Below are 11,809 nucleotides of genomic sequence, written 5' to 3'. Positions count from 1 at the left end.
CTTTAAGTACTGATTGCCAAGGTTAAAACCAGCCACCCAGAAACTATGGCACTCAGAGTAACTCAATGTTTTTTTTCATTAAAAATTACTTAAAGAGATTTACATCTTCCCTTGGTTGATGTTGCATTGTTCCCTTTGCAGTCTTTGAGCCCTGAAAATAGGTGCATTATGAGAGGGCCTGAACAAAAAATAATAATCATGCACATACATTAGTCCTGGAGAGCAATCCTAGTTCCAGGCATTCCCCTTGATGTTAGCTTTCTGTATTTATTTCACTGTATTTTTTCCATATATCTGTAGTTTATTAACACTGTATGTGATGTTGATGTATTATATGGCTAGAGGTGCAAGACAAGCACCAGGTATCAATAGGGATAAACAGAAGGAAACTGGGACTCAAGAACCTCGAGAAGATATTCAAAGAAAATCGAAAAGTGCTTTTTAAAAATAAGGCTCTATCACTTCTATTTCATGTTTGCTCAACAAATTTCAAGCTCAATGCTTTTTGGGGAGAATGGAACTAATACTTTGCTCATGTGTTAGCCCTCCAAATGGTCCAATTCCTAAAGCTTCCCCAAATGGTCTGAGCTGGCTACTTATGTGGTGCTGGCTAATCTTCCTTGTGTCCTGATGCTAAATTGCATTAATAGAAGTTGAAAGCACACTATTTTTGGTGTTATCGTGCCATTTCAGACTCTGTAGTTGCCCCAGAGCTATTCTACAATCACTGATGGGAGAGAGGTAATCAACAGAACCATGATTAAGTGGATGGTGTCCATAAAGTAATCCATCAGGACGTGGCCCACACGTTGAAAACATCTGAGAACATGTAAGCTAGTGATTCACATTCAAAATTGCTACTAACATCTGCATTGTTTAATCCTGCAGCCAAGTCTTGCTCACCTTAGTAATGCAAGGGGCCCAGTTGGATTCAATGGGGAGGGATAGCTCAGTGGTTTGAGCATTAACCTGCTAAACCCAGGGTTGTGAGGTAAGTCCTTGAGAGGGTTATTTAGGGATCTGGGGCATAATCAATACTTGGTCCTGCTAGTGAAGGCAGGGGACTGGACTCAATGACCTTCAAGGTCGCTTCCAATTCTATGAGATAGGTATTATATCTCCATATATATTATTATCATTTTACTCCTATAAGGCAAGGCGGCTTTGACCTGTGATATACAAAGCTGATCTTCAAAATGTTCAGGTTTTCCTTAGTGATTTGGCTGCTCATTTGTAATTTTCAAATTAGAGCTAGATTTTTCCAAAGAGCTCAAGGCAAACCAACTAGGAGGTCCACTAAGATCCTTTATGGCCAGATTTCCCAAAGAGCTGAGCACCCAACATTCTGAGCTCTGTCTCTCAAAACTGGCCACTTTTTCTGTCTCTAAATGGGAGCCTGAGCTCTTTGGAAAATCTGGCCTTTAGTGTTTGGACAGATAAATCTGCCATAAATGTCAGAGCTAACTCTTCTGCATCAGGAAAACCTTACTATAGTAAGTCCTCACCCTCCAGCACATCCTAGAAAAAAATAACTGTCCATAGAAATGCCTGCTCTGCATGCTGGAGGAGTTGGACATTTCCCCTTCATATACCGCTTTGCACACCAGTTGCCAGCTCTGCCTCTGCTGCTCCTTAGCCCCCTATGTGGGCCGGGTAGTAAGTGAGAGGCATGTGTGTGGAGGTTTTCTCTTCAGGAGAGACAAAGTAGGTGTGCCGGAGTAGGCTGTTAACATCCTGAAATGTTCCTTCCTATCAGTAAGTCATTATTGCTAAAGGCAATAAAGGAAACCTGCCAAATATAACAGCTAAAACCAACACCCTTGAAAACCATAATATTTAGAGGAAAAAAATCTGTGCTGTGGGGCCAGCTAACCCAAGCTGCCAAGTCTGCAGCTACAAGGGACCCTGGGTCACTGGGAGGTCCTCCACAAGGAGATGGCTGGTTTGTGTTTGAAGCTCCAAGACGTTCCCAGTCTCTGTGTGCCAGCAGTTCTGGCACTCCTGAGGGAGCCTCAGACGGGTGACCCTTTGCAGCTGGGCTCCCATATGCACCTTCTCCATACAAATTATTGATCCTCTGAAAATAAAATGTGACTTTTATGTGAACTTGCATCCTCTAGCCACACTATCTGCCTCTAATATTGTGTCTGCCACCTTTCTATGGGGAACTGCTGCCCTAGACTGCTGGGATACTACTGTCTACAGAGAAATCTGAGATTTTGGGCCAAGTATTTCCAAAGTGACTTGTGATTTTGGGTGCCCAGCTTGAAATTCTTTTGAAAGGCTCTGGAATTCAGACAGTGCTGAGCACTTGACCTCTAAAATCAGGGCCATTTCTGAGACCCCAACTAGGACCCAAAAACTGAGGCATCCCAATATCACTAGTCATTTTTGAAGATCTTGGTGTGATGGGGTGTCCATCTCACATGGGACTGACAGGGGTTAAGGTGGCCAGAGAGACCTATTAACTCAAGAGGCTGCACCTGGAAGAGGTCAGGGAGCAAGGAGCTAATTGAAAGCAGGCTCAGCTGGGCAGGAACAGCCAGGGCCTATTGCTGCTGGGAAAGGACAGCCACCCTCTGGGAAGAGGGAGCAGTGTTTGGAGGCTGCAGGGGTGAGCAGGCTGCCGTAGCTCTCTGGCATGAGGGTGGAAGGTTTGGCGTTGGTATGCCCAGAGAAAGGAGGGGAACCAGAAATGTAGGAAACAGTCCAGGGAAGGAGTGGTGAGGGCAGAGAAAGGAAAGACCAGAATTGCTTGGTTGAGGGACCCTGGACTGGAACCTGGAGTGGGCCTGGTTTCCTCCACCAGCCCCTGCAGGCATGGCATAGAGTGGAAGGGTAGTGAATGGGGAGACTGCTAGTGCGGAGAGAGACTTTGGTACCCTGGAAAGGGGAATGATGAGTGACCTAGGTGGAGGACTGAGTCACAAAGGAGATGTTGCAGACCCTGGAGCGAGAGAGGAGCTGCAGACCAGAGAGAGGTGGTATGACGGAGTGCAAACTGCAGAAAGGGGAGTCAACCTCAAGCGCTAATCCCCAGAGTGACCAGGAGGAGGTGCCAGCGCAGCAGTGAGTGGCACGCCCCATGACACTTGGCTATATGTTTCATCTGATTTCTGCCATGTTTGCCATCCCTTTATCTGCAGTATGCTTGCTATATATAATATATCCTCCTAACACACATGGCTGCTCCTCCTGCTGGTACTGGTGTGGCATTCCCATGACTAGACGTTCAGGCCCTCTTGAACAAGAGTTAGCTCAATGCCTTTTGACAGCTCACTTGGTTCATATAGGACTCTATAAAAACCTTTTGTAGAGTCCACAGGTAGCTCTTAAGAGTTCCAATTAAAGTCTCAGTAACCAAAGTCCTCTCCAGGTAAGTCCAGATATGATCAACTGGGTTCCTCAGAGCCACTGCAAAAGCAATCTTTTCTGCCCAACCTATGTCCTGGCAATTTTTATTCTACACTCTCTCTCATTTCCCTTATATTCCCATGTTCATTTTTATCTTCCTGCCAGACTTGCAATCCAGCTAGTTGTTAGACTATTTCCTCATATGGCCATACTTAAAAAGCGACGAGCTTGTATTTCTTGGTGCTGGTTTGTGGCATGCGAGGCTGCATGAAGGAAAACAAATGTTTCAGATATTTGTGAAGATGCTGTCATGAGACAAAGCAGGGCACTTGGACCCAACATTAATACATTTACTTGTGCTTGGACATACAGGAATCTGTTCATTCTCTCTCTAATGAATCTCTCTCTGTAATGAAGTTTTCACCCCACTCTAGCTTTCTGCATTGGTCTCTTGGGTTATGCTGCTCTTTGGATGCACAGGATTGTAGCTGTAAAGGGGATTTATTCTTAAAACTACAGTAGCATCTCCTTCTCTTAACTATTCAATCTATACAACTTGGCACCTAGCTAACAGAACTGGCATGTGGCGCAAACCCCTTCTCTCCCTCTGGACCCTCACAGGACCCTGCCCAGAGCAGAGCTATGTGGGAGCAGAGAAGGGTTTGGGAATCCCGTTCAGGGGGTTTGTACCCTATGCATGCCACGGAGTGAAGATCTGAGGGAGGGGGTCACCTCACAAGAGTTTGGAGGATTAGCAGAGGTGTATCTAGTATGACGGGTTTGGTCACGAGACTCCCGTCAAGACTGTCACTGCATGAGCTGAGATACCACTGAGAAAACCCTTCTGCCAGAACAGGTGCCCCTCCACTCCTGTCTTGCTGAGTTAGACACTCCAGCACAGACCCAGAGGTTAGGCCACGTCTCTCTGCAGTTCACTGAAACTGAGATTCACTCAGCCCAGGGGCTTCTCAGTTAACAGGGATTTTCCCGGTGCCCAGTATTCAGCCTTTCTGGGAGCCTGAACCCCAAATAAATCTGTTTTACTCTCTATAAAGCTTATACAGGACAAATGCATAAATTATCCATCCTATATAACACTGATAGAGATGCACAGCTGTTTGCTCCCCCTGGTGTTGATCACTTACTCTGGATTTATTAATAAACAAAAGTTATGTTATTAAGTATAAAAAGTAGGATTTAAGTGGTTTCAAGTAGTAGACAGAACAAAGTAAGTCACAAAGCAAAATAAAATACACAAGTCTAAGCCTAATACATTAAGAAACTATTTACAGGTAAATCTCACCCTCTGAGATGTTCCGATAAGTTTCTTTCACAGACTAAACTCCATCCTAGTCTGGGCCCAATCCTTTCCCCTAGTACAGTCCTTGTTTGTTTCAGCAGACGTTTCAGGTGGTGAACTGAGGTTTTCTCATGACTGGCAGCCCCTTTTGTCCTGCTCCATCCCCTTTTATAGGTATGGCACAAGGCAGGAATCTTTTCTCTCTGGGTCCCCACCTCTCCTTCTAAATGGAAAAATACCAGATTTAAGATGGGTTTCATTATCAGGTGACATGGTCACATGTCACTGTAAGACCCTAGTCTCCATTCCCCATGGGCTGGCCTACATGTTCACAGGAAGGCTTTCAAATAACTAAGGCCATTTACAACTGATTTTTTTTCTGGAGCACCTTTAATGGCCTCTACTTAATGTGTTTACATTAGTGATACAAGTTTATATATTTTTCTCCTAACTCCAGATATAGAAATAATACATGCAAACAAATAGGATGAACACACTTAGTAGATTACTAGCTTTCTAATGACACCATACAAGGGGTACTTAGTGTAAAACATATTCCAGTTATGTCATATTCATAAGCATATTTCTATAAGCATATGGAGAGCAACATCAGATCCAGTAAATCTGAGGCTACCTAAATCCCATGCAGGGGCTAATGTCTAGCAGGAAAGGAGACAGGTACTGCAGATGCCACTACAGCCTTAGGGATGTAACAGCTGCCATAATGTTGCGTTTGACCAAGCAGAAAGGAGTTATACTATGTTTATGAGGTGCCCTAAGAGTCTAGGTACAAAGACTTGGTGAAAAGGTTAGACTTTCTCCCTTTGCCAGGGATAAAAATCACCCATTGTGGAGGCCAAGGCAAGACCTGCTTAAGCCATGCAGATTTAAATTGGAGCTGGGCAAAAAGTTTTGGCTGGAACTTTTATTCAGCAAAAAATGGAGCTTCAGCAACACTGAAATGTTTTGTGAATTTATGTTTTTTGCCAGATTTGTTCATCTTGGGGGGAGGGATCTGAAAGACAAAACATTTCATTTAGATGTCTTCTGAATGAAAAGTCTCTATTTTTTCAGTTTGAAACCCCTTTTTATTTCTAAATGTCCTTCCATTTTATTTTTAAAATTCAAAAACATTAAAATCACTCAAATTCACATAACATTTCACTTGAAAGCTTTTATTTGACCTGAAGAGGATTTCTGTTGGCTTCCTGGTTTGTCAAAAATTTCAGAAACAAAATTGTTTTTGATTCAACTGCAAACCATTTTTTTTCCGGACTTTTTGGAATTGCCAGCTAACTGAAAAATCCATTATTCTCACAGCTCTAATTGAAATGGTGCATAGACCGTGTTAGCTCCGCAGGAATACAAATATTCACCCCTTATGACAAAAGAGATGCATTCCCCATTTGCTCAGTTCAGAATGGATCTGCAAACATTAAAGACTTTTCTTTTAAAAAAATACTATTTGTATATATGAGAGGAACCCCACACACACATCATGCCACAGAGTGCAGTACTGAACTTCCTAGAGACAATATTTCTTATAGCAATTGCCAAGCCAGCTCTCTTTTTTTTTTCTTTATCTGGGCTTTTATTAACACATTGCTAGATCTTTCTGTCCAAGTGCACCCGCTACACGATGAATGACATGCCACCCCCGGGAAATTACGGGGACAGTGCAGTCTGAGGAATAAGGGGAAATGAATTAGACAGTGTAAGTGTAGATGCTTCACATTGCTTGCTACTTATCCAGACCTGTTTGAATGCATAAATTGGAACCTGTTCCTGAAAACAAGGGATATTTGTTATAGTTACAGAAATCAGCACGGAAGTTGTATTAAGCTACAGGGCATAACAGTAACACTATTTCATTTAAAGCCCCTCAGCAAACTTAAACCAACCAGCCAGTCCCAGCTGGGCTGGGAACTCTTTTCTAAAGCTGACTGTGAACACCTTTTGAAAATCAAAACTAAAAATTAGAGATCCCCTTTTCTTTAACAATATTGGGGCAACACTTATTTAAAATCCCCAAATGTGAGGCCTCCTTTCTGCGCATACAAAATCTACATTTGCACAATCAAATATTTCTGTACACACGTAAGATGATCACTGAATATTTAGGCCTCTGGAATAAATTTTCAAAGGTCAGCATAATGTGTGCACTTCCAGATATGAACATTTGTTTTCACAAACTGGGTAATTGTCTACCTACCAGCTACCCAGTTTCATAGGCAGTTACCTGCTTTGTACTTGCAAATGCAGATTTTTGTGTCTATATTTGTATAGGATCAGCTGTCGTGCCCACCTTTAAAAATTTAGCTTTTTTTAAAAAAAGTCAAATCTATTAGATTCCAAAGTTCTAGGGACCGGCGCAATTAGTATTTATTTCCTTTCATTTCTTGTCTTCCTCTTCAGCCACTCAGATAATTTCCCCCTTGAAATATGACAGACAAAGGAGAATAACTTGGAGAAGAATCTCTCTTTACACATCAGGAAGTGCGGCCTGGAGAGGTGAAGTGACCTGCCCAAGGTGTCTCAGCCTACGTCCACACTACAGCTTTAAATCAATATTAGTAAAATCGATTTTATAAAACAGGTTTTATAAAATCGATTTTACGCGTCCACACTAGGGCACATTACTTCAGTGGTGTGCGTCCATGGTCCCAGGGTACCATTGATTTCCGGAGCGGTGCACTCTGGGTAGCTCAGTAAAAGAATAGGACCAATAACTTTGATATCCGTCCACACTAACCCTAAATCGATTTAGTAATATCGATTTTAGGGTTACTCCTTTCGTTTAGCTGGAGTACAGAAATCGATTTTAAGACCCCTTAAAATCTATTTTAAGTGCCTTGTAGTGTGGACAGTTACAGCGTTAAATCGATTTAACGCTGTTTAAATCGATTTAACGCTGTAGTGTGGACCTGGCCTCAAAGTCTGTGGCAGATCTGAGAAATGAACCCAGATCTCTGGAGTTCATCTCCAGATCTCCAGTGCACTAACCACAAGTTTATTGAAAATATTGGATACTTCAAGGTTTGTGCCATGTTGAGCACAAATACTGGTTGCTGGTTCTTGATCAGGGGAACCTAATTAAAAAGGCTCCTTTTTCCCTCTCATCCTCTTTATGCACCGGTCCAGGGGACAAACACCACCTAATCCTGGATGACTCAATATCCACACCTGGATGGTAGCATTTATCTGTTTGATATCTTGGTTAAGCTTTACTGACTTAGTGTTCTTGCCTTGACTTCACATTGGTGTAAATGAGATCAGAATCTGGACTGCTGTGTACCTGGCACGTGCATACAGTATATACATTTTTTCTAATTTTTGAACATTTACTATTAACATTACACACAAAAGAACTTTGGTTAAATATTCATTCAGTCATTTTGATTTTCATTGTTAATCAGCACATCTAACTTTAGGTGCTCAGATATCTCAGTGCTGGGCCCCAGGACAAAACCCTAAGATACATCTGCTGCGTGAGAAGATTTGAAAGCAGGGATTTGTCATCTCTTTGGATAAATGCAATAATAGAGTGTGCAAGTTTTTACTGGACATGCAATTCTATTTATCAGGGCAGGTAGATGTTTTTCAGAATGGTGGGAGAAGACTGCAGCTGTGAGACTCTTATTTAAATCAGTTGGACAATAAACTCATGCAGCTTTGAAGTGTAGCACTGAACTGAATACAAGAAACTTGACTGTGTTTGCCAAATGGTAGCCAGACACACCCATGACAGCCTGCTAGCAGGGTGCTCCCATCTTGTGTGTGATCTGCATGCTACCAAAGGGGAGTTAAACAAGACTCTGAAGATATGGCTACACTAGAATGTTTATCTTGAGTTAATTAGTTACCCAATTAACTGAAGGTAGTTAACATATTCATAAAGGCTAGTCTGGACACTCCCCAGATGTCTGTTCCAGGGTATTTGTGGTTTACAGCTCAGGGTAACTGCCTGTAGGATTAGTTGTAGGGTAAACCACAAGTATTTGTATCATGGGCCAAATATTTGGGGAGTGTCCAGACTTAGCCTTTACAAACACAGTTATTATTAATCATGTTTATTATGGTAGTCCTTAGGGACCAGTCAAGATCAGGGTCCCATTGTGCCAGGCACTGAATTAAGACAGAGCAGCAGACAGTCCCTGCCTCAAAAGATTAACAATCACTGGATATGTCTACCCTGCAATTAAACACTGGTAGCTGACCTGTGTCAGCTGACTCAGGCTCAAAGGTCTCTGGCTAAGGGGCTGTCTAATTGCTGTGTAGACATTCATGCTTTGACTGCAGCCCGAGCTCTGGGACTCTCCCACCTTACAGCCCGAGCCCGAATGTCTTCACCACAATTAAACAGCCCCCTGAGCCTGAGTCAGCTAGCATGGGCCAGCCACAGGTTTTTAATTGCAATTGTAAGTGGGGGAATGGTCCCACTATTGTGGGGGACTTTCCTGGCTTATACACTCCCCAGTGAAATGGACTAGCAAAAGGATCCAAGTCCTCACTCCCACTTCCTTTACTCAGAGGCCAGCCTGACCTCAATGGCTCCTCTTCCACTCTTCTGTGTGACAGAGTCCTCATAACCCCAACAAGGTTGGACCCAAGACTCCTGGGGGGCTCAACCCCCAACCTTGTCATGGTCACTTAGGGCAGGGGCTAGGGTGTCCCCACTCTGGGGTGCTCTCTCTGCACTAGATGCTTCCCTGACCCACTGATCACTACATACAGTTCAAAGCAAATACAATTTATTAAACAGCAACCAACTTTAAAAAAAGGAAAAAATGGGAAAGGTGAAAGGAAAACATGTCACTCTGTGGCACAGGGACATAACAACCAGCGTCTCTGCAACGTAAGGGAAGTTCAGTCTGTTCCTCACACGTACCAGGCCGCCTTCTCAGGCCCTGGATGTGCTGCAGGGATGCTGCAGGTCAGACACTTGCTCTGGCGGTGGCCTCACGCCCTCAGGCTCTAGGTGGCAGGACCCTTCTCCCCAGCACTGCCCCCGCCATCAGGGTTCTGATACCTCTCCAAATCTGGCCTGCAAAGCCTCTTGGCTGGGGGCATCTCTCTGCACTGGGCCCACTGCCCAGGGTCCCCCTCACTCTCTCTAGCTGCTCACTGCACCCGGCTCTGCCTCAGCTCCAGCTCCATTCTGCCTCCAGCTCCCTGGGCTGCTTCTCTGGCCCCTGTGGCTCTGGTTGCTACAGCTCTTCTCCCAGCACAGGTCTGCTCTGTGACTCTGCTCCCAGCACTGGGCTGCTTTTCTGGCCCCTCTGGCTAGCATGGCTCTGCTTCCCAGCTCCGCTTGGTCCCTTGCTTTCCCCTTAGCTCAGCCCCACTCTGTCTGACCCAGGCAATTCCAGCTCACACACAGGACAGGACCCTCCTGACTCCTTCATTAACCTGCCTGCTCTGTCAATCAGGTGACCTAGAGCATTGGCCTCTCCCCATTGTTCCTGAGGACTGTCAGTCTCAGGGTCCAGATTTCTCATTTGACCTTTTCCCTTTCTTTTGGTACTGGCAGCTAGCCAACCAAAACTCCCCCACTGAGTTTTAGTAAGCGGACAACAGTCTCCTTACACAATGTAGTCATACCCTAAATAGCCAAGCCAAATCCAGAGTAGAGGAATGTGATATAACACGCAAACAAAGTGAACAATATGGGAGTGGCAAATGTTATGCTAGTGCTCTGATTTTGGGGACACGCTTAGTAAAGAGGGGATTAGCTAAGGACAAGAGAAGGGAGAGGGGACACTAAAAGAAAAGAGGAGAGGGGAGGAAACAGAGGAGGTACAAGGGGCAGAGGTGGAGTGAGGCTGAGGTGAAGACAGGGCTGGCTTCAGGTACCAACGAAGGAAGCAGGTGCCTGGGGTGGCCAACAGAAAGGTGCAGCACTCCATCCGTTATTGGGGCAGCATGTCCGGGACTTCAGCGGCAGCTCAATCAGATTTGTTTGTTTGTTTGTTTTTGATTCGCTGCTTAAGGCAGCAAAAAAGCTGGAGCCAACTCTGGGTGAAGAGACAGGGGAATGGGTAGGTTGGAACAATCAGCAATCAGCAGAAGGAAGAGCATATCAAGAGTGAAAACTGTAGAAAATACTTTGACATCTATAGCTGTGAATCCTTCCTTCAACAACTTCTGCAGCTGCTCTGACTGGCTTCAGTCTCTGGCTGGCCCTTCCCTGCCATTCTTTCCACAGTCCCACATGGCTGGGCAGGGGATTGCCATGGGGTCCAAATGCCCCTGGAGCTCCAGGTCAAGAATGGGATATGTGGGTCGAGCTGTACTTCATTTTAAACCTTCTGTTCAACACTCTTTGGGTGAGCTTGAGCTCCACCACCTTGTTTTAATTGGCAATCATTTAACTCAAGGCTTGTCTACACAAGAGTTGCTATCTTAGATGAATGAAGGAGAAGCCCCTGCTTTGACAAAAGGATCCTGCTAAGCTTTTTCTAGCTGGACATTGCCCTTGCCCTCTGTGTGGGAGCAGTCTCCTGTCTAGAACACAGGACTGGGAGTCATAAGTTATGGGTTTTATTCCTGGCTTTGTCTCAAACTTCCTGTGTGACCTTGAGCAAGCCACGTATTTAACTGCTCTGTACCCCCTTTTCTCCTCTGTAAAATGAGGATCATAATATTGACCTATCTCACCTTTGTGTTATGCGTTTTAATGAACTGAAGTTCATAGAAGTTCTTTGAGGTGGGAGGTGCTATCCAAGTACAAAGAGTACCCAGATCCCATGATACCAAGTGCTTTATCAGTGCAGTACTCAGAAATGTGTTCTAAAATTCCAAACACCATTGCAGCTAGGCCCCACATGCAGAATTACCCAGGCTTTCTGAGGATTGTCAGGTATGCTAATTATTCTCTTCCCTTTCAGAGATTCATCAGGGGCTCTAATCTGGATTGTTTTCTCATCCTCTCATTCTTAAAAAAAAAAAAAAAAATTACCCCATGCATGTATAGATGTAAGAAGTCAGATATTTTTGAAGGTTCCTTTTTCAGGAGGTAACCAGTATACAAGAGAGATGACTCTCTCTTTAAAATTAATCTGAGAGTACAATAGCAGCTGTAAGACATGAGCACCTCCAACAATACAACAAACAGAAAACTAGATTTCCCCCATTATGTCAAAGAAGCCAAGCTCA

Source organism: Gopherus evgoodei, chromosome 2 (assembly GCF_007399415.2).
Source record: "Gopherus evgoodei ecotype Sinaloan lineage chromosome 2, rGopEvg1_v1.p, whole genome shotgun sequence".
In the NCBI taxonomy this organism is placed as follows: domain Eukaryota; kingdom Metazoa; phylum Chordata; order Testudines; family Testudinidae; genus Gopherus; species Gopherus evgoodei.
The sequence above is the reverse complement of the archived record's forward strand: the minus strand, read 5'-3'. Positions refer to the sequence as shown.